The sequence below is a fragment of the Cavia porcellus genome, unplaced genomic scaffold (genome assembly GCF_034190915.1).
Source record: "Cavia porcellus strain 051 isolate PalLab524CR breed Dunkin Hartley unplaced genomic scaffold, mCavPor4.1 scaffold_28, whole genome shotgun sequence".
Taxonomy (NCBI): domain Eukaryota; kingdom Metazoa; phylum Chordata; class Mammalia; order Rodentia; family Caviidae; genus Cavia; species Cavia porcellus.
This window is the reverse complement of record NW_026947511.1, coordinates 4,099,425-4,123,805: the sequence shown is the minus strand read 5'-3', so window position 1 is coordinate 4,123,805 and position 24,381 is coordinate 4,099,425. Positions and strand designations below refer to the sequence as shown.

At 42.0% G+C, this 24,381-nt stretch overlaps 1 long non-coding RNA gene across 1 annotated transcript in view; it reads right to left on the bottom strand.

The window, feature by feature from the left end:
• LOC134473797 (uncharacterized) overlaps positions 1-24,170 on the bottom strand; it is a 66,113-nt gene extending 41,943 nt beyond the window's left edge. The window contains exon 1 of the long non-coding RNA XR_010044223.1: positions 23,942-24,170. This is a non-coding gene — a long non-coding RNA (uncharacterized LOC134473797). The remainder of the gene's footprint in view (positions 1-23,941) is intronic.
• Positions 24,171-24,381: the final 211 nt, after the last annotated feature.

Below are 24,381 nucleotides of genomic sequence, written 5' to 3'. Positions count from 1 at the left end.
GCTGGAAAGAAAGAAAGAAAGAAAGACCTGGAATGAGATTATCTGGGTTACAATTGACCTGTGTGCCTCTGGAAAATTATTTAATATCATTGAGCCTCAGGTTTTTTCTAAGTTTAATAATGACATCTACTTTCTTTATGAGGGTCACAAGAATTTAAAAAAGAAAAAAATCACAGAACTAAATGAGATGATGACCCACAAAACTCTGAGCAGAATAAAGTCTCACACTGGTATGAAGTCAGGTAAGTATGTACTTATCATCATCACTTGACTTGGTCCTACTCGCCCTTTCCTAAAGAAAGCCTAACCCATGTCATTGATCAGATCTGGTTCCAAATCTTAATGCTCCCACTGACTGACTATACAACTGTAAACGATTTCCATGATATAACTGAGCTTCTCGGAATATAGTCCGACTGTGGGCCACACCCAAAATCTATGAACTACTTAAGATACAATTTTTTTATGGATAACAAAGGGATAAGGAATCCCATCTCACCTGATTTTTACAGGAGTTAAATAAATATCTGTTGTGAACCCCCATCATTGGCTTAAATGATGAGCTGGCGACCTTGGAAAGGAGTGGATTCATTAGATGTTGGAGCAAGTCTTTAACTTAAGATACATTTTCTTACTTATCCATATTTCTGCATTTATGTCTGTTATGGCTTGTATCTAAATGTGCCCCCAAAACGCCTCTCGCAGTCACAGTGGGGCTTTTCCAGAGGTGGAGAGATGTAGGGCATGTGGCACTGAGATCAACTTATGGTCTAACCCTAAGATCCAGGGCCCTGAGATGAAGGGTGTGCGTGCCACCTGCCAGAGGAGACATGCAAGACACAAAGAGCAGAACTTTCCTTTTGCTTTGCTGTCTTCTGCCATGATCAACTCTCTCTCTCCTGCGATGCCGTCAGCTGTGCCGCCCTGCACTAGAGCTAGCCGATGTTAGACCTCTACAAACTGTAAGCTGAAGAAGCCTTTCCTCCCTTAACTTGCAGGTGTTAGATATTTTGTCTCAGTAACAACAAAAACTAAGAAAAATTTTGGTACCAAGAATGGGGTCATGGCTGTGACTCTGCCTGACAATGTGGTTTAAGAGCTTTTGGAGCTGGCATCTGAGAAGAGGAAGACGAAGGAAAGGTTGGAAGATATTGACTGAAAAAGCAAGCTGTGCTTGGTGGGAAGTTCTGGTCAGAGCTCAGAAGACCAGAATGATGACAGGAATTCTGCCAGTAAAGGCCAGGCTCGGGAGGCTTCTGCTGAGAAAGCCGGCACTGGCTGTTGGGCTCCAGGTGAAGTGTGTGATGGGAGGCTCTTGGAAGACATCCCAGTTCTAACCCGTAACACAGGCAAATCAGTATGCTCACAATTTCACAGCTAGCTTTCTCTTTTTGGCAAAGTGAACCTAAGATGCACTCTTGGGAAAATACCAGTACACAATGCGACATTATTAACTACATGGTTTACACTGTCCTTGGGTCTCTACACTTACTCATCCTATGTGACTACCACAGGAGTTCTAGGGTTGAACCCAGGGTGCTATGAGTTACATCTCCAGTCCATTTACTCAGTTGTTTATTTATTTAGAGACAAATCTCGCTGCTACCTGCACCAGCCTCAATCTTGCAGTCCTCCTGCCTTGATGTCCTGAATAGCTGGAACGACAAGCAAGTGCCACCACGGCCAACTAACTTGCTTCTGCTTTTGTTTGTTTGTTGAGACAGGGTCTTGTAGATATTACTGTGTACTCCAGGCCCCCCTTAAATTCACTATGTAGCCGGGGCTAGCCTCAAACTCGTGGTAATCCTCCTCAAGCTTCCCAAACTCTGGGATTACAGGTGTGGACCCCAACACAGGGCTGTGTTTCTGTTTCTGAGACACAGTCTCACTGTGTTGCCCAGGCTGGTCTTGAATATGTGGGCTCAAGCAACCTTCTTACTTCAGCGTCCTGAGTAACTGGAATAAAAGAACACATCATCATGCCCTCCTTGGAGCTGTAATTTTGTGCCTTTTGTGAGCCTCCATCCGTCATCTGTAAAATGCCAGTGACGGCAGTGCAACCCTCACGGGGTAGTTGTGAGAATTAAATCAAAGATGGTCTATAAAGTGCTTAAAATAGGAAAGGGTAAGTACAAAGCAAATAAGAGTCTTATTATCATACGGTCAGTGACTTTGCTGTATAAAAACTACAGCAAAGATTTAGATTAAAAGGTGAAATAAAATACCATGCTTGCCAAGACTTGCAAATTGTTTATTGTACTAGAAGTCAAAACAAAAATAATCTAGTTTTTTAGGTCTTTATTTTTGTTGTTGTTGCTGTCATTGTTGTTTATGTTTTTTCTTTTTTTCTTTTATTTATTTATTGTACCGGGGATCAAACTCATGATCTCGAGCACGCCAGACAGGTGCTTATGCCACTGAGCTAAATCCTCAGCCCCTAGAATTTTTATTTTTATGGGTACGTTTGTATAAAGATTTCATTTTTCATGGGGCATTGGTACATGTACATAACACAATTTAATTCTTTTTTTTTTCATCTCATTCCCCTCCCCTCCCTTCCTCCTCCATTTCTTGATCCTCCTCACTTGTCTTTATTTCCTATAATCTTTTATTTTGCTCTTTAATTATTTATGCTTTTTGGTTCTTACATGACATAGTTAAGCTTGTGTGTCTGATTTACTTCACTTACCATTGTGGTCACAAGGGGTATCAATTCTCCCACTAATGACTCAAGTTTATCCTCTTTTATAGCAGAGCAGTACTCCATTGTGTATAAGTGCACATTTCTGTATTCACTTATTGATGAACATGTAGGCCTGATCCAAGATTTAGCTATCATGAATTGTGCTGCTTTAAACATAGGTATCCACATATTACAGTAATACGATTATCTTTAACCCCTCCAGGAAGATCCTAGAATAGGGTCAAATGGAATTTCTTAGTTTTCATAGTTTGAAGAATCTTCATAATGATTTCCCAGGTGGTTATATTAGCTTACAACAATATAGAAGAATTCATTTTTCCCACAATCTCATCAGCATTTATTATTTGATTTCTTGATGATATCCATTCTTTTTCGAATTTTATTAGACTGTCCCTTTTATAACAATTTTTGCAGGATTTTTATCATGAGTGAATGTTAGATTTTTGTCAAAGATTTTTTTTCTAGATCTATTGAGAAGATCATGAGATTTTTTTCTCTTTGCTTCTATTCATGTGTTGTATCTCATTTGTTAATTTGCATATGTTAATCATCCCTGCATCCTTGGAATGAAGCCTATTTGGTCCTTGTGTGTGGTCTTTTTGATGATTTGCTGCATGCTGTTTGCCATTTTCTCACTGAGGACTTTTGCATTTATGTTCACTAAAGAGATTGACCTGTAGTTCTCTTTTGTTGTTGGATCATCTTCTGGTTCTGGAGCCAGGGTAGGAATACCTTCCAGGAATGATGTTGGGAGTACGCCTTCCTTTTTTATTTCATTAGAGTTGAAATTCTTTATATATTCTGAATATTAGTTCTTTGAGGAATATCTGGCAAAAATTTTTTCCATTCTGTAAGTTCTTTTTTCATTCTATTGGTTTCTGTTTTGATGTACAGTCGATTTTTAATTTGATAGGATCCCATTCGTTGATTCTCAGTACTATTTCTTGTGTATCTTATGTTCTGCTCAGAAAGTCCCTGCCTAAGCCTATGACTTCAAGAATTTTACTTATTTTATCTTTCAACAGGTTAAATGTTTCTGTTTTAAATTTTAGTTCTTTGATCCATTTTTATTTTAGTTTAGTGCATGGTGATAAATACGGGTCTAGCCTTAATCTTCTGCATGTGGATAGTCAATTTTCCCAGCACCATTTATTAAAGAGGGTATCTTTCCTCCAGTGCATGTTTTTGGCCTCTTTGTCAAAGATGAAATAGTTGAATGTGCTTAGTGTTATTTCTGCAGCCTCTATGCTGGTCCACTGATCTCATCTTAGACCCCTAAAGAAAAAGACCCAATCAAAAGCAACAGTGGGCAAGTGAAGTGGTACTACGCAGGTGACAGAGTACAAATGGTCACTAGTACATGAAAAACAGTTTAATATTCCTGGCCGCTAGACAGATGAAAATTAAAACAACAATTACCACATACAGAATGACCATAATTAAAATAATAAGAAATGCTGGTGAGGCAACAGGGGAAAAAGGAACTCTGTTACACCATCGGTGGGGATGTAAGCTAGCGCAAGTACTACAGAAATAGTTTAGAGATTCTTTTAAAACTAGAAACTAGGAATTCCATTTGAGCCAGTTTTTCTCTTTGCAAGTACAGTATCTTTCTGAAAGAGTTAGAGACGTCATATTACAGTGATGAGGTAAACAACTTATAAAGAGGAACCACTGAGTTTGGCTCACAATTTTGGAGATTTCACTGCTGCTCACTGTTCCGGGCACTGCGGAGGCAGCCCATCGCAGTAGGAATTGTGTGACAGAGAAAACCTGTTCACCTTCTGCCAAATAGGAAGCAAAAGGAAGAGACAAGAACAGACTGGGGTCCCATACTCCCCTTCAGGGCATCTGGAAGGACCCGACTTCCTTCCAGAAGGTCCCTTCCTAACAACCCTCCACCTCCCAATAGCACACAGCGTGTAGTACATTGGCTTTGGGGGACATTAAAGAACCACGTGGAACACAGAGCCACCACCTTGTGTCCCAGCTTCCCACAGAATTACATTTCTCATGTTCTTTTGGGTGGAGGGATCGTGCTCACAACCTCACACTTGCCAGGCAGAAGCTGTGCTGTTAAGCTAATTTCATGTTGCTAAACTGAAATACTTTTTGTTCCCCAAATCCCATTATATACAACTTTGTCGTCTTGGTCTTATTAGATTACTGTTTTCACTTATGGAAAGCTGTGAGGAAACTTTCAAAGAGAAAACTTTTACGAGATTTGTAAAAATCTTCTTCTGTCAGTGCTTCCGCGGAGCCATGAGGCTGGCAGAGATAAAGGCCGTGGCTGGTCTGGGGCTTGTGACATGAATGTGAATGGTGGTTTGCTAAACGAGGGACATGCTCAGGGAGCTGCACAGCCCAAGAAGATGCCAGGCCATCGGTGCGCGACATGAGGCAGCAGGTATTTAAGAAAGGAAAGCTGAGAGCCTAACTTAGAGGGGACTGAAAATAGTTTTGAATTTTTCCTGTTTGAAAACATTTTACTAGTCATCTGAAATTTACCTGGATTGCAGATTTCTAAGTCAGGATAGAAACCTGACTGAAAAGATCTATCCTTCCCAAACGGACATGCACGAGATGGTGGTTTTATGTGTGGGCTCTGGGGTTAAATGGGCAAGTGTGCACACCCCACTCTCACCTCCCCCTTGTTATATGTCCTTGGTACTCAATGTCAGTGTCTCTCTGCATAAAAGTGAGATAGCAGTGCCTACTTATGGGGCTATGAACAGACTTAAATAAAGCAGTGTATATAAAATCCTCAGTATAATGCCCTGAACATATCAGTGGTCTCTAAATAAAAACTGTTAATATTAATATGTATAATAACAGCAGCAGCAAATGTGTTTCACGTGGAGTGCTTTGGGTTTGTGCTTGGAGACCTATGCAAGTGTTACTATTTTCTGCATCCCTACAATAAGCCCAGCAAAGTGAACTCTAGAAATTAGGTCTAAGAAACAAACCACCCGGAAGTTGTTACCAATTCCCTTTTTTCTCAGCTACACATTAGCAGGGAAGTATCTCGGGTCACAATATGTGTCCCATAAAAACTTATGCTTTTAACTGCCTTGCGTTTTTCCTATGTCAAACCATGCTTCCCTTCTCATCGCCATCAAAACCTGAGGTCCTTAGAATCTCCTCAAGTAATCATTGAGAGATATGGAAAGAATAAATGGTGGATTCCATCCCTACCCCAAAACTTCAGTTTGACCCAGCAGTTTCTCCTACCACACTTCCCAATCTGTTTTCATCTCTACTAAGAAAGTGACTCCAAGCTCAGCTGATGCTTTCAGAGTCCACAGACTCATGGCTGCAGTGGGTAGGTGGTGGGAGGCTTGGAAGAAAGAGGAGAGAGTCCCTTCCCAGCACCCCAGACAAGTGGGACCAGCTTGGCAAGCAGGAAGTGGGCTGGATTCCAGCTTTGACTAGCTGCCTTGGTGCAATACACAAACTCTCCAACTCTACACAGCAGCCCTATTTACCTATAAGAGTAATGTTTAATATTATCTTTTCACTCTGCTTCTACCCAGTCAGAGGTGAAAGCAACTTTGCTCCTGAAAAGTCATGAAACAGAGGACCAGAAAAAAGTGCCAGAGGGAAGAACCTCAGAATAGAGATGCCAACTGTTTTCGACCCTCCACATTAGCTGTTCCATTTTAATTGTCTCATTTAAACTTATGACCTTGGCTAAGAAGCTAGAGTATATTGACATGAATTCAATCACAAACTGTCTGAATTAATGTGGGAGAACCTGCCTCAACTTTAATCTAAGAGATAGTGCTACCTTGGGTCACCATTATGCCACCAGCTTCTAATATGGTGCTTGTCAATAAAAAAGAACTCAATAAATGTTGCTGGATTGATCTTCCTTAATAGGGGAATAATAAAGCCACATGTTGTTCTTTGCATGAGAGCATTTACCTTACAGTTTAGATAAAACAAAAATATTCCAAACATTTAAAAAATCCATAGGTATGAAGAAAAGGCAGCAGGAGAAAAGTGTGACTAAATCTTCAACACATGATGTGTGGTAGTTAGGAAAGTGCATTTCAGAGTCTCAGATCTCCAGCTGCTAAGCTGCCGACATTGTATAATGTGACAAACTGTCAAAATTTCTTTATCTCTAAAGTAGTGCTAAAAATCCCCACCTAGAAGGATTGTTGAGAGGATTAAATGACAATAAGTATAAAATGTATTTACTACAGTTACTGAAAGATAGTTAACAGTAAATGATGACTAATATTTCCATGCCTTTGGGATACTGCAAAAGTTTTGGGAAAAATCATGTAAACATGGCAAAATCTTCATAACTGATGATTCCAGGTCATGTGTACATAGAAGTGTACTATATTCTTTCTTCTTTTACGTACATTTGAAACTTCTCATTTTAACTTAAGTTAAAAAGCAGGAAATCACAATTCCCTCAAAATCAAACACTCAGCGCAGACTTCATCTATGTATCCCAGACAAACATTGATCAAATCCTGTGTGCTATCACTATGAAGGAGGCTCTCTGGCCACGCAGGCCTGGACATGCAGTCTCTCCACGTGGATACACAAGGAGTCTGTAGTTGGGCTGCATCTAGGGCTAAAAACAGGGAGGCTACGTAACAGAGATTGAGGAAGACTTAACTCTCATTGTGTCCCTCCCAACCCACTTCTTTTTGGAAGGACAGTCTCTAGGTAATTAGTCAGTCAGAGCAAAGGTTGTACTATGTAGTTTAGAATGGTCTTGGACTCACTGTGGACTCTCCTGGAGCGTGCGTCCCTCCTGCCACAGCCTCCTAGCTCTGGGTTAGACTGCACCTCGTGCCTGCCTTTATTATTTTTACATACAAAAACATCAAAAAAAATTTTAACCCAGTTTCATGACAAGCCTTTGATTTTTCCAATTTGGTAATTTGAGCCACCAATTTTGAACCCGAATCTTACCTCCGCAGTGACACCAAATCTCACTACATTTCTTATTGTAATCGGTCCTGTTTTCCATCAGCTTAGGCAAAGTCCCTCGATTCTCTACGTAACCTGGTGACAGCAGTGGTACACCTGTCTTCCTGGACGTCGCAGCCTGTCCTTCTCCTTGATGGTATAATAGGGAGTCCCACTTTCTGATGCAGGACAGGCAGACAGACGACCAGCTCAGGGGTTTGTGCTCTGTGCAGCCACCGCACAGCCTTCTCCTTGTCCACCGAGGTAGCATGGAAGGGAAGACAGGTGATCGCTCAGTGGGGACATGTCATTAGCTAGCATCGTTCTTCTCCTCCCCCTCCCCCTCCCCCTCCCCCTCTCCCTCTCCCTCTCCTTCTCCTTCTTCTTCTCCTCCTCCTCCTTCTTCTTCTTTTTTATTGCTGAGACAGGGTTTCATTAGTCATTTCAGGTTGTCCTTGAACTCACTTCCCAGGCCGGCCTTGAGCTCACTTGCCAGACTAGCCTCAAACTCACAGCAATCCTCCTGCCTCGCTCAGCCTCCTGAGTGCTGGGGTTACAGGTGTAATCACCAGCCCAACTGACAGCAGCCTTCTGCTCAGCCGGGCCAACAATCTCCATTTCTTCTCTTGCTGCAGCCGTAGTTGGTACTCATGCGCTGCTCGTACTGGATAGCTGTTGGCAGTACAAGGAGCTGATGAATTGGCTTACACAAGATGTACTTTTAAAGTGATTATAGAGCAGGGGCCTTTGTTGCCTCCAATGAATTTGGGGGGCCATTTGACAAAGCAGGCAAGATCTCTTTGGGGCTGGATGCCCTGTCCATTTGCCAAAAACTCTGAGGCCATTTCTCCAACAGGAAATGCATAGCTGTTTGTCTACTTTTTTTTTTTTTTTTTTTTTTTAATGCTAGCAGAGCTTAGTCCACCTTCTTTCTCTTAGTCTTCTTTCCTTTCAGCATTTCGGGCAGCCAGAGGACAGTGACACAAGCACTCTTGTGTAATGTTGATGGATTTTTTTTAATTAAAGACAAATAACTGTAAAGGAAAAATGATTTCCCTCTCAAAAAGAAAACATATCTAGACTACATATCATGAACACGGCTCCTGGACACACACGTACCCACACAGCATTGCGTTATACAGCAATAGAACTGCATGAAGACCGCCTGCTGGCAGGTTTCAGCTCCCCAGAAGCTTCCCAGTGGTTATTTGATTGCTTCTCTCCTTATGCCTTCCAGCAGTGAGCCCTGCAAAAGGCCCCAGAAGAACGGCTTCCAGAAAGAGCACTTGAGTTCTGCGAGTCTTTTAAGGCCATGACTTCTGAAGCACCACCCATGCCAGACTGCCTGAGAGAGTCTGCGGGCATGCATGGGTGGCTGGCTCCTGGAGAGCTTCTCGGCAGATGCAAGGCCGTGGAAGGCCCTCGAAAGGACTCGCTCTGGACTCAGGCAGGGGGTTAGAGCAAAGTGAAGACATGTCCATGGCTTGTGGGAAAGGAGAAGCCTTGCTGGTTCTGCATTGTTAGGAATTGAAATTCAGCTTGCTACAAGCTGTGTGAGACTTACTAAAGCAGACAAATCATTGTGCTCAGTGGGCCTTTCCCAGTGGCCTTTCCTGACCTCCCTCCGCCCTGCCTTGTTCATCTGATTACAATTTGTGACCTGCAACAATATGGTTGACAATATGCAAGCGGTGGATTTTGCTAGATGGCAGGACTGTGAGTTACATTTTTATTCTTCCTTTCTAAGTATTCTCCAGCAAACATGTTTACTTTTGTTCTAAAGAAAAGCACAGTGTAATCTTTTTCAGTGTTTGCATGCAATTTTGCTACCAAGAAATTAGAAAGCACAATTTTTCTGGGGGCTTTGGTATCAGAAAGACTTTGACCCGATGTCTGTAGACTTTCTCCTCCCGTGTTCCTTCAGGGTCAAAAGGTTTAACTTTTACTCTCTATTTTCCAGCCCTGCATTCCCCACCCCCACTTCATTCCCCAACACCTGCTAGCTGGGGCACCCTCTTGAAACATATTCTTCACTTCAGCTGTCTTCATAAATTAGCTTTCTAAACTGGGAAAGCAATACTCCACACCGCTAAGCAGAAGCAGTTTCACTAAGACAGATGGAAACAGAGAAATGGGACCACATTCACTAGATGATTTGCATAGTGCTAGACTCTGAAAACCAGGGCCTCTAGAACTCAGGCAAGGTGCTCTTACAGCTCCTAAAAAGTTGCCTGTCCCTGTGATCTAGCCCTCCTTCAGTGATCCCTCGAATGCCCTGTACGGCGGTCTGAATGGAGAGAGCCGTGTGAAAGGAAGGTGAAATGTGCTCAGAGTCACCCTGCCACTTGGGCAGACCACTGCTTCAGCTTCAAAATGGGCTAATGTCAACAAATGAGGCAAAGTGTGTGGCATCTAGTAAGTGCTTAATGGAGGTCAGCTGCTAAGGTCAGTGCTTCTACCACTTCTGCCTGCTGCCTCAGTTCTCACACTTAAATATCTCTCTTTTAGATGTCTATTTTTAAGTAAATAATATTTTTTGTTGTTGGACAGGGTATGTGCCTGTAGTCCCAGCTACTCAGGTGGCTGAAACAGGAGGATCATTTGAACTCAGGATTTGAGGAGTTCAGGGCAGCCTTGGCAACAGAGCAAGACCCTGGCTCAAAGAAAAACACACATGCGCACACACACACACACACACACACACACAGAACATTCGCTTTATTTTGGATGAACTGAGGAATTTTGTCTGGATTGCACCTGAAGATCTAAAGCGTTGCACATTTTCTGTTAATCAGTAAGCTGTAATTGAACGGTGGCTCAGAATAGTGTTCTGTGTACAGAAGAAGAAGAAAGAGGAGAAGCCCAAAGCTCTTCCTGTAGAGAGGACAGATGAAGTGGTCGGAAAGGGGTCTCCAGAAGAATTCAATGTTTCATTCTGTCTCAAATAATATTATGATCAGAGACTGGCAGAAAACCATCATAGGTTATTAGGTACTTCAAGCTGCACACCCACAGCGATTCTCAGTGGGAGGTCAGTACATTCCTCAGGGGGTATTTGGCAATATCTGAAACACCCTACACGGACCGCAGTGGACCCTTGACTTACAAACTCGATCTGTACCCAGAGCTGGTTGTAACTCAGGTTGTCAGTGGAGGCTCAGGCTCCCCCACCCAGCCTTCTAAGTCTCTCTCCTATACGAAGAAGATGTCAGTGTCCTTAGACAGACACTGGCCTAGGATTTCTCAATTGACTCATACATGAAAGGATGTTGTAATGCTCCTTGCAGAACTCTTTAAGGGTTAAATCTGTATCTGAGACCATTTGGAAGGTAAGTAACTGCATTCAGGTCATAACTCAAGTCTTTGGTCATAAATTAAAATTCCAGTCATAATCCAGCTTGTTTGTATATCAGGCTGATCGTAACTTGAAGGTCCACTGTATCCACCCCTAAATACCAATAGTGCTAAGAAACTCAGATCTAAAGTTGTACTTTTAGAGAGAAGGAAATCCTTGCCTTATTTTACCTTCAATAGATGAGAGTTCACTGAAATTCTTATGAATGTTTTCAAATGCTTTTATTCCTGCCAATAAACAGTGTCATCTGGCCTAGCTAATAATCGCATCCTCTTTTCTTGCCATGACTTCAGGACTTACCCTCACTTACCTAAAGCCCTCACCCTACAAAGGCTTCCTTCACTTCAAAAGGAATTGAACTGCATGGGAACACAGTAGACAGGTTTGTTAATGATTATATGTTAGCACCGTAGGATTGCAATAGACTGTCCTGAGATGCTTCTTTAAATAAATCAAGACACTTCCCTTGAATGGGCTGCTGTTCAAGCAGATTAAAAGAAGTTGTAACACACTGAAAACAACAACAACAACAACAATTTATCGACATAATCAGAGTTTTCCTGGCTGTTTGTTAATGCATTTCACCAATCAAACAACCGAGGAATGTGACTGCGGGTTGTTGACCCTGGTAACCCAAAGCCACTATGCTGTGCTACACTGATAAATTAGTTGACAAGAATGTTTATCTCCTTTACTGTAGGACTCTGCTGGGCGGCATTTTACAAGAGGATAGATGAGCCTGGCTTCCAAGAATCTAGTGTGGAGGGCCAGGAGGACTGACGCAAAGGAACTCATCATGCTGTGTGATTGCACTCTCTCAGACGCTGGTCTCTTTAGTGACAAAGGCCACATTCTTCTTAGAAGCCACCCAGAAGGCTGGGTAGGGGAGCCTGAGCCTCCAACTGACAATCCTGAGTTACAACCAGCTTTGGGTACAAAAAAAGCAAAGATTTTTCCATGGAGCCCTGAGTTTCTCAGGTGGGAACATGAGAATTTGTTCTCCAGTCACACTCCCTTTTCGAACTACTTGGCTTCGGTAGCTGATGCAGGTGTGAGATGTACCCAGCAAACACAAATGACATTTTAGACAATCAACCATCATTGGCCAGGAATTTACGATAAGCAATAGCTGACTGGCATTTGTAAGAGCGAGGTGTGTCGCAAGGCTCAGGGAGGATTTAAGAACTGTTTGAAAGGAGTTGACGCTAAGGTCAGACTTACTGGCTACGGAGAGTTGCTAACTGCTTAGTGGGCACTTTATAACCACTGTGCAAGACACGTTCTTTTGGATCACTTAATCTTACCTATGATCTGTGAAATCAATATGATTATACATACCTGAATTGCAGATAAGGAGAGTCTTTGGAAACAGAGGTTAAAAACAATGCTCACTGGGTGTAACAGTACACACCTATAATCTCAGCACTCAAGACGCTGAGGCAGGAGGATTGCTGTGTAAATTTGAGAGCAACCTGGGCTACATAGTGAGTTCAAGGCCAGCCTGAACTATATAGTGAGACCTTGTCTCAAAAAAAAGACAAAGAAGAATGCTCACAAAGTCTGACTGCAGATTTAAATAAGTGTTGGTGAAGCCCGTTACATTTATAGAAGAGTCCAGAAAGAGAACAAAAGGAGCCAAAATTACAAAAAGAGGGAGTGGCATAGGCCCTCAAGGCAGGGCTGGAGAGATGTGAGTAGTCTGATTAGAAAACCCCTACAAGCCTTCCGAGCTCCAATATGTGCCCCAGCTACTTATGGCAAAGGATTTACTGGGGGCATTTAATAATGGTCCAGTAACTTAAAGAGGACATTAGCTTTTCAATTCTCATTCATTTTTGTGGATTAAATCAAGGAGGGAGTCAGAATTTTGTATTAATATGTTCTTAAGGTTTTTGTTTGGTTGGTTGATTTTTTTTTTACAGGGCCTCACTGTGTAATTCAGGCTGACCTTGAACTCACTATGTAACTACGCAGCAATTTGGGCTGGTTTGAACTCTTGGCAATCCTCCTGCCTCAGCCTCCAGAGTGCTGGGATTACAGGTGACTGTGCCACCACGCCTGATATTAATGTTTTTCAAATTTAGCGTTTGATACATTTTCAAACAAAAAGAAAGCAAATCTTAGACTGATATCTCCTCTCTCTCCCTCTCCCTGTTTTTATTTTTCCATTCTAAGATGGGATCTCCCTATAGCATGGGCTCAAATTGAACTGCTGAACACAGTGACCCTCCTGCCCCAGCCTCCCAAATTCTTGTAACTACAGGTACAGGTACAGGTATCACACCCAGCCTCACCTGAGATTCCTCACAGAGAATTGACCTAGAATTTAGGAGCATTGTTTTGTTTCTATTGTATTTATTTTTAATGGTTGCCTTCTTTTTATAGTAATATTGGTTTCCCACTTGTGGTAATTTGATAAAATATTTTTAAAAGATAAATTCCGCTGACATTGTGGCACACATCCATTATCCCAGCACTCAAGAGGCTGAATCATGAGAATCCATGAGTTCAATGCTAGCCTGGACAACAACAAAAAATTTTTTAAAGACAGACGCAGCTCAATGTAGAGCTCTTGCCTAGCAGCCCTCAGCCCCTTTATTCAATTTACGTACAAAAAAGAAGATTCACTTATTTTGTAGGTGATTTGATGTAAAGAAAACTGGTCAAAAGGGAGAAAGGAAGATACACAGATGTAGGTAATAAAAGGAAAGAGTGGCCACGGAGAGAAGGAGATCTGATCATTACTACAGGTGTCCGTGTCCGAGAACGGCCTCTTAGGGACTCTAAGGGCATCAGGGCCTAGAGGGAGGAGTGTGGAAGAGGAGAAAGCTTTGATATCAAATCATATATTTTTCAGAGCAAAATAATCAACAAAAGGAAAACTCTTCCTTAAATTTGTATTGACTCGGGGCTGGGGATTTAGCTCAGTGGCATAAGCACCTGCCTTGCAAGCAGGCAGTCCTGGGTTCGACCCCCGCCCCCCCCCCCCAGTACCGATTAAAAAAAATTTTTTTTGTATTGACTCAACTACATGATATTTGAAAGGGTTTTGGCCCAGACAGGACACTGTAGCCAGGAAAGTGTCAACCGGAAGCAGGAAGCCCCTATCTCCCCCGCCCCTAGGAAGTTACCTGTGACGCCATCTTCCCGCCCCTGGGAATTTACCTATGGCGCCAAACCTAGGACCAGTGGGCTACCTGTGCATCCCTGATGCCCCCTTAGGTTCCACCCCAAACCGAGGCTACTTATGTGCCTCACTCCGCATGTTCCAGGGAGAGATGGCCCTACCCCGGGGTGGAGATGCCACGCCTCGTGGGGGTCTGGGGTGTCTCTCTCCACATTCTCAAAATAAAGGTCATTTATATTTCATATTTCTTATCTTTTCAGCCGCCACCGGTCCTCCCCCACAGTTCTATCAATATTGTGAAAAACAATGTAGGAAATTCTCTTTAAGGCTGTGTACAATAGACTAATGGCTGAAAAAAATGCAAGTCACCATCACTTAAATGCTGTTTCCTTTTTGACTTTTCGTTTGTTTGTTTGTTTGTTTTTTAACATAAAAGCATCACTTCGTCCCCATCCAGGGGGTTAAAAACACACAGAGGGATCTGAATCATGCGATGCTTTGGTCCCACTCTGAATTGTTTTGTGCAAGTCCAGACCACCATAGTGAGTTTTCTCAGGTCAGGCCAGTTCCTTAACAATGAGATTAGGAGCCTTGGAAAAGGAGGCCGTTGGGGAAGGGAGGTCTGAGAAGCTGAAGAAATTGGGAGAAAATATGGGGGCCTCAGAGGAAGAGGGCAGGGTCCTGAAGGCCATTGGGCCTGCTCCCCCTTTTAATCGAGGTCAATCAGGAGCCAATCAGCATTTGTAATAGTTTAAGTCACTTTTGTTGTTAAGTAGTTTAAAGATATATGAAACTAAAGAAATAATTTAGCTGCTAGTTAGATATTCATCACATAGATTGAACATTATTATTTACCTAATTTCTGAGTCAATGTGGTTAGTGGTATTAAAAGCACGACCCTCAGGAATCTCTCAGGAAATAGTCTAGCCAGCAAGATTTCAGGCACTGACCTGGGTTACCCATTGGTAAGGACTGAACACAGTTTGAATTTTAAAATTGTAACTTTCATGGCATTCAGAGGACATTAACCAGGTCATGAGAGTGCAGACCTTAGAATTAGAATTCATGTTCTTATGTTCTTGTCCCTCTCTGCTCTCTGCCAAGTGACGTAGCAGGAAGATGGCCACCTGTAAGCCAGGATCTCCAGTCTTGCACTCTCGGGTCTCCAGGATTATAAGGAATACACGCTTATTGTGTAAGCAACTTGGCCATATGTTGTATTTGTGCAGCTCAGACTGACTAGGACATCCTACAAATAAGGAAGAAATTGAAAGCTGGGAGTGGCCAAGTGATTTAGCCAAGGTGTGGTCTCCACACAGCCACACCCGCGCCCAAGGCACCTGACTCCTATGCTGTGCTTGACGCACTCCGCAGAGCTTGCCTTGGCCTGCATCTCCCTCCACCTCTGCAGAATCCCCGGACCCCACTTGAAGTCCGGTTACTCTTTCTTTTTTCTTTTATTTTTGTTCTTGTCTAAAGCCAGAATGAAGTTTTACTGATCTCCTCTCTTAAAGGCTATTTGGAATGGGCTGTTTCTCCACTCATTAGTCAGTGCACCTTCTTGCCTCTTTAGGATTCATGATAATGCCAACAACAGTAACAAACTCTATGCCGGGCACTCTGCTGAGGGCTTTGCAAGAGCTGTTGGTTTAAACTCACAGCAACACCATGATTCATTTTAGAGATGAGCCTTTGAGATCTTAAGGCCCAATCGTGAGCACTGCTAGAAAGAGCTGGGATGCCACACCTGCCTGCCCACTGGAGCACGGATGTGCTCTGCCCGCTGGTCTCCTCTCCTGTCACCTACGCCACGGGGATCTCCAAGCCTAGCTGCATGCAAGAATGAACTGGGAGTCTGTTAAAAATCAGATGCCATCAGGCAGACCTATATGCTCCCTTTTTTCTTATATGATTCCCTGCTCTGCTTGCAGTCTTTGCCCACAAGAAAGTATCAGCAGAGAAGGCCCCTCAATCTTGTACTTCCAGAACCAAACTGATAAACTGCTCTTCTATGGAAATGCAGTGACCAGAACAGTCAAAAATACCTTGAAAAAGACAAAATTGGAAGACTTACACATCTCAATTTTAAAATTTACTACAAAGAATCTACTGTTGGGGCTGGGGATTTAGCTCAGCGGCATAAGCGCCTGCCTTGCAAGCAGGCCGTCGTGAGTTCGATCCCCAGTACCGAGAAAAATGAAAAATGAAAAAGACCAAAAAAAAAAAAAAGAATCTACTGTTAAACTGGGTGTGGTGGTACATCCCTGTAATCCCAGCATTTCCAGAGACTGAGACAGGAGGATCCAGCCCGGCCTGGACAGTTTAGCAACCCAGCAAGACCTGTCTCAAAATACAAAATGAAAAGGGCTATGGGTCCAGCCCGGGGAAAGGCCTTCGATTCCAGTCCTAGGACTGGTTTAAAAAGAGAAAAGAATCTATAGTTAATTTCCATTTCTGAGTATGTAATTTTCATAAATATATTAAACAGGCAGTAAAATAATAATAATACACTCAGGCCTGTGGCTCACCTCCTGAATTAATGTTCTAGGCTACAACCTATGAATCTGTACTTAAAACAACTCGCAGGTGCTGCTGGTGCACACAGAGCTTGGGAACCTCTGTTTAAGGTTGTTGACTTTTCCAGCTGACTGGAGCCAAGGTGTCTGGGCCGTGAGCCCTCCTGGCCTTCTCTCCCTTCACAGTGGGCTGCTTTACACCCACACCTTATCACCGAAGGCAGTGGGAGTCGGGGTGCTGCGTCAGTGCAGGGGCCTGTGAGATGCCCGGATTTTTAAGAAAGTTAAGACTCCAGAATTTTCCTCTACAGAGGGAAAGTTGTGAGGTGCAAAGAAGGGCAGGTGGTCAGGAGTCACACGACGTGGCCGTTTCCAGCTGCCCCTTCTCATTTCCCTAGGGAAGAAAATTCTTCTTCACGCGTCTGTCAGCTCTTCTGCTCAGTGGGGTCCACCTGGCCCTAGGTCAGGCTGGTCAGTAGGACTGACCTGACTTCACAGCACCCTGGGGAAGTGGGCCATGAACCCATAGACAAGAGAATGAACTAAGTGACTACTTGCTCATCTTTTGGGTGGAAAACTGAGGTGCAGAAATGAGATTAATAATCTTATTTTGGAGGAATATTCTTTTTTCAGCTGATATTTAGCTATGGGAAGATTTAGACTCAGGGAAATGTTGAAGAGCTTACCCCAGTCAAATAGTGTTAACTTAGTAAATAGATTAGTTAGTTGATTAGGTATTTAGAACAAGGATTAGACTGGTCCACTGGAGTTACCACATTAGCTCTCTGAACCAGCAAACTCTCTCTCTCATGTATATTGATTGGGTAGGTTTAGAAAGTATAACACGTGTGCCAATTATTTGAAAGTTTTTCAAATAACACACAATTAGTACACAATTATTTGAAAGTTTTTCTCAGAAAGAAACATCCCTACTGCCTAGAAACTCCTTCCTTACCCAAATCCGCCAATGGTGAGATGACAGTTGAGCAGTGATTTTGGATTTCAGGCATGTGAGGAGCCCAGGGCTTGCCAATATCTGTGCCTGGGCTTTGATAAATCATTATTAAATCATCCTTAAACCCCATCAGCTCAGCTATTACTCAACTAAATAATACTTAAAACTTTTTTTAGAATTATAGATACTCAAGTGTCAAGAATTTCTCACTTGAGCTCTAAAATTTCCAGACTTTTGGGGCAAATACTAGCCAGTGTTCATTTTCTGTGTAGCAAGCATTATTCTAAAAATTATACATGCCTCTATCATAGGACTTCTGCAGCAGTTTTTTGAGGTGGTCATTCTTGTTATCCCTAATTTATACAGTAAAGATATGAAACTCAAAAAGGCTCCGTTACTTTCCTAAGGTCATGCAGCTAGAATCAAAGCTCAGGTTTACTGCAAGATCTGCCCCCTTAACTGTGGTATACTTCATAAATCTGTGAGTAGAATGTAAGATATTGAGAACGATCTACTTTAAGTCAATGAATTCATTTTGAGTGCCTTTGACAGGGACAATCCTACAATGCAAGGTGTATGCTCTTCTCCTCATGGAGTCAGATAGGTACTCAACATATTAAAAAGTAGATTAACAGGGCATGATAGTGTGCACCTGTAATCCCACCACTTAAGAGGTTGAGGGAGGAGGTTCACTGTAATTCGAGACCAGTTTGGGCTATATAGTGAGATCCTATCTCAAAAACAAAAACAAAAACAAACAAATAAAGCTGAGTGGCATGGAGTGCAATAAAAACACCTAAGAGGAACTACCAGTGGTGTTGCATGCCCACCATCGAGCTATTCAGGAGGCTGAAGCAAAAAGATCACAAGTCCAAGGTCAGTTTAAGCAATTAAGTAAGATCCTGTCTCAAAACTTAAAAGTGTTGGGGATGTAGCTCAGTGAGACAGCTCTTGTGCAGCATGAGGAGGCTCAGGGGTCAATCCCATTACCATGCGTGTGCACACACACACACACACACACACACACACACACGCAGCATGATGATCAACAGGTAGGCGATCAGTGATACTTCCTAGAGGAGGTGACATTTTTAGACTGTGAAATGACAATGCACTACTGGTGGGGCCAGGAAATGGGCAGCTCCAATGCCATGCTCAAATCTAGGCTCTGTCACTGACGAGCTCTGCAGCTTCACCTCGGAGCTGGTTTCCTCCTTGTGCCAAGTGAAGGGTGGTTCCACGGACCTCTCGGGGCTGTTGTGAGAACCATGCAGTTCCAGCAGCACACAGGAAGGGCTCGCTGGTGTTCTGTTCCCTTTTGGGCTCACTGAGTCATTTCAGGACCCATCACCCTGGGGCCACCAGCCAGCAAAGCTTACTCTTTGTCCAGGCGGCGCCTTGGTCAACTATTCAAAAGCAGTCAAGCCACTTAAGCTCACTACAGGGTTTGTAAAGGAAATGAGCATAGAGGTTCAACTTCAGCAGTGTGAGTAAGAGCTACTGTAACAGAACAAATGGACTGTTTATCAGCTTTCTATCTACCCCTAACACAACCATGTGAAATGAGGCATTAAACCCCGGTTTTTAAAAAAGATGACAAACACTGGCTAATTTACTGGAGTAGAACATATTGAGGCAGATGTTTAGTTTTGCATTAAATCTATATCTAGCATTTTCATTAAAGGAGGCAAAATGTGGACTTTATTGATGCCTCAGTGCCCATTTCAGATTAATGCTTACCATTGAAAATTGTGCATGAAATCACAAATGTATCTGCAAACACATCAGAAGGGGCGGGCTGGGGGCTGTATGCTTGTTCATAGCCAACCCTTTCGGAGGCTTATTTTGCTGTGCTTGCCTAGGATGTGCATTGCTAATATCTCTGATTGCTTAGTTAAATGCCCTTTTAGATAGAGTGAGAAAAGATATGGAAGAAATGGGGGGACATAGCACTTCTGTGTAATGAGCAATTAAGCCATAATATACTTCTCGATTTGTAGTTAATATTCCCAGGATAATTAGGTTAGTGTCCTTCTAAAAACAACTGTTAGTTTCCATAACTATTATTCATGGTCACATGTTGGCTGAAGTAGCTAAGGAAAAAAAAAAAAAGAATTAAAGACCTTAGAGTAAAAATAATCATTTAAAAAATAGAACCTAATTTTTACCATCACCAAAACTAATAAGATGAAACTCTTCCCCATTATGAGATAAGAACTTTATTTTTATAACATTGAATATTTTTTATCTTAACTAGTTATGTATATGTATACACACACATACATATGTTGTTTCAGATTCTCACACTAGTGAGACAATATGACATTTACAAATGCATGTCTGATTTATTTCACTCATGAGTATGGTCTCAACTTGCATTCCTTTACCGATAAAAGTCTCGAATTTGTCCTTCTTTATGGCTGAGTAGTACTCCATTGTATAAAAGTACACCTTTTTTTATCCATTCTCAGTCGATGGACATGTAGGTTGTTTCAAGATATAGCTACTACAAATTGTGCTTCTATAAACATGGGTGCACATGTATCACTTTGGTATGATGCTTTTAATTCTTTTGGGAAGATATCCACAAGAGGAACAGCTGGGTCAAATGGGACCTGTAGTGTTAGTTTTTTGAGTAATCTCCGCACTGATTTCCACAGTGGTTACACCAGTCTGCATTCCCACCAACAGTGAAAAAGGGTTCCTTTTTCTCCACAGCCTCTCCAGCATTTATTGTTGCATGATTTCTTGATAGTAGCCATTCTTTCTGGGCTGAAGTAGAATCTCAGTGTTGTTTTAATTTGCATTTCTCAAATGATCAGTGATGTTGAACATTTTTTCACACATTTATTTGCCATTTGTATTTGCTCATCTGAGAAGTGTGCGTTCATCTCAGATGCCCACTTTTGGATTGGGTCTTTAAATCTAGGAGGACTGATTTTTTGAGTTCTTTGTATGTTCTCAGTAGTAATCCTTTGTCTGAGAAACAACTGGCAAACATTTTCTCCCATGTCATGGGTTGTCTCTTCACTCTGTTGGGTGTTTCTCTTGTTGTGAAAAAGCTTTTCAATAGGACGAGATCCCAAGTTGTTGACTCTGTGATAGTTCCTGTGCGATTGGGATTTTGTTCATAAAGTCTCTGCCTGCATCAATGTCTTCAGAGTTCATTCTACTCTATCTTCAGCATATTCAATGTTTCTGTTTTAATATTAAGGTTTTTTATCCATACCAATTTTAGCTTAGTGCGAGGTGAAAAATATAGATCCAGTTTTAATCCACTATAACATTAAATCTGGACTCAAATTGTTTATATACGGATATCCAAAATGACTAAGGAGAAATTCTTTTGTATATCTCTCTACTTAGAGTAATAAAAATTAAGTGATATACAAAGAAAAAAATGATACAGTTTGAAAGTGAATTCTGGAGTCAGATTCTTTGGGTTTGAATCCCAGTTCTGGTTCTTACTGGTGATTAGTGATCAGCCGATCCACATGAATTTGGAATGAAGGAAAGTTAGTTCTTCCAAGAAGGGAGGTGGTGCCCCAAGAAGAAAAATGGAAGAGATGTAAGAACTAAACGAGATGTTCAGGGTGCTTCAAGGGACGATAATGGGATGGAGGAATGGAGAGCAGGCACCACGGGCACACTCCGGGCTTCTCGGGACAGACCAAGGCCCAGAGGTACAGACTTTTAATAAGAGGCTGGGGAATCATTCAAAACACAGCAAGGCCTGTGAAACAGGTTTGCACTCAGTCCTGCTGTGTAAGAGAAGTTCGCATTCACGGTCTGCTCTACCTGCTGCAGGGCTGGTGACCACTTAGCCATCAGAGCAAGTTATGTAAACTCGGTGGCCAGGAGGAGGAAAGTGCAACCAATGGAATGGTCCACAGGCTTCCAGACACTGTATTTTATCTTTCTTTTCTTTTCTTTTCTTCTTTTCTTCTTTTCTTCTCTTTCTTTCTTTTGTATTTTGCAACACAGACAATCAAACCCAGAACCTCATTCATGCTAGGTAAGCACTGTATCACTGAAGCACAACCCCGACTCTTAGACATTTTATTTTAATTTTGTATTTAACCTTACTGTCTTGTCCATTCCACCATCCTCGCTGAAGTCATACAAAGATGAAGCACTGACTACTCATCCAAGTCATTCCTGAATGCCTCGGACACCCCAACCCTCAGGCTGGCCTTCTGGCCCTACCACTGGTCCCTGAGAATTCATCTAGTACTATTTTCAGGGAGCCTTGCCTCTCCATTTTGGTGCCAGAGAATAGCAATCACTTAGGGTTTTTTTTTTTTTTTTTTGGTACCGGGGATCGAACTCATGCCTGCACACTTGCAAGGCAGGCATTTATGCTGCTGAGATAAATCCCCAGCCTGTAGGTCTTTATTTCTAAAGCTGTGTACACAGAACATGAATTCTAAAAGAAATACTGGGTGCTAAACAAAGGTTCTAAGACCAAACAGCTTTAAATGCACTTTGGTAAACAAATAAATATATTTCTCTATTCTACAGGCTTCACAGAGCATTTAAGATGCTAATGTACCATGTAAACATCAAAAAGAAAATAAGATCTGCCCAAATTTCTCAAGTTTATTTACCCCCAGCCCCTTCCCCACATTCCACACTGAAGCCACTCTGGTTTTCAATGCTGTTTAAGAGGCGTTTCCTCCAGTAGCCTCAAACTCCTGGGCTCCAGCGGTCTTCCTGCCTCAGCTCCAAAAAGACTGGTACTGTCTTCCCTGAACTCAGAGAGAATATGACCTTCCAACACCCTGATGGCCGACTTCCACCCTACAGAACAGTGAGGTAATGAATTTGTGTTGTTTTAAACTATCATGTTTGGTCAGGCGTGATGGCACACACCTGTAATTCCAGCACTCAGGAGGCTGAGGCAAGTGGATCACCTCAAATTCAAGCCCAGCTTGAATGCAAGACCCTGTCTTCAAAAAATAAATAAATAGAATGTCCACTTTGTACGCTTCGCTTTTGTAACTTGAACAACTATTTGTAAGAGGACAATATGTAATTATCAACTAGTGATTTCTTACTGTTTACTTTTTCTTTGAAATACCCTTTTTGTTTTGTTTATTCTTTCTTTAAATAAAATTAAAAAGAAAGAAAGAAAGAAAGAAAGAAGTTACCAGGTTTGTGGTATTTTATGTCAGCTTTAGGAATCTGAAAAATTTGGGAGTTTACATTTATCATATAACTCAGGAACCCTATTCCTACATATCTTTCCAAAGCAAATGACAGTTTTACCCCCACAAAGTCCTTTACGTGAAGCAGGTGTGGTGGCTTTTGCCCATAACCCTAACACTCCAGGAAGATGAGGAAGATTGCAAGTTTGAGCCCAGCTGACTTAGCGAGATACTGTTTGAAAATAAAAAATAAAGGAAATGAGTGGGGATGTAGCTCTGTGCAAAGCCCTGAGTTCAACCCCCACCCCAGCACCAAAACCAAAACAAACAAAAAAAACTGCACACGAACTGATTTTAACAGGGTTTTTTTTTTTTTTTTGTCTTGTTTTGTTTTCATACCAGGGATCAGAATCACAACCTTGTGCCTGCCAAGCAGGCACTTGCCACTGAACTATATCCCCAGCCCTAACAGCTTTCTTTGTAATCGCCCAAAACTGGAAACAATCCAAAGAGCCTTCAGGTGAAAAACGAACAAAACAAACTGTAGTGTGCCCAGATTATGACATGTCCCCAGGAAGAAAAAACAACTGCTGAGAATCACAAGAACACAGATTAATCTCCAGTGAAATGCACTAATGCTAAGTGAAAAAAACACACGCAAAAGCTTCATACTTCGTGGTTCTATTTATATAACATTCTGAAAAAGGCAAAACTACAGGGAGATGGAATAATTGTGGTTCCCAGGGATTGGGCTGCGAACACAAGCTGACCACAAAGGATGCCTCAAGGAGGGGATTCTGGGAGCAATCGAACCATTCTGGGTCCAAAGTGTGGTGATGGTTACACACCGCATGCACTTGTCAAAGCTCACAAAGCTGTACAGCAAAGAATGAATTTTGTTGTATGAAAATCACAAATAAGGGGCTGGAGATTTAGCTCAGCGGCATAAGCGCCTGCCTTGCAAGCAGGCAGTCGTGAGTTCGATCCCCGGTACCGATAAAAATAAATAAATAAATAAATAAAAGGAAATCACAAATAAATAAGTAGAAACTATATTAAGTCTATAGAAATAGCTTACTGAAACGTATGAAAATAGGGTTGTTGCTCTTAATGTCATGCATAGTTACAGTTGCAAAATCTTACTTTCTCAACAGTTTAGTTCCAGACACATCACCGACTCTCTCCCACACTCAGTAGTTTCCCACCTGGTGAGAGATGATGCACAGGAGCATGGACGATGCCGAGGACCTCACAGGAACCACTTTTGAGTTGTTGTGCTAATAAATCAGCATTTGTGTAATTTTCTCAAAATAGATAATAGCCTCAAAACATCCATCTGAAGAAATAAGATCACCAAAAGAGGAAGGCAGAGGAGGATGCAAAACTGTCTGAGCAGTCACAGCCTCACAGACATGAAGTCTGAACTGTGGAAAGAAAAATGGGTTCCAGTGTGTTTATCAGCCAGTGGGTTACCGTTAAAAAGTGTTCACTAGTCCAAACAGGCTTCTAACCTTTTTATTTACCTAACCTTTGTAAACCTAATATAAACAACATTAGTAAGCTTCAGTACCCCTTTCTTTTGACAGACAGTACTCATAATTCTTTAAAAGTATGTTTTGGAGTTGGATAATCTTGGTTTTAATCC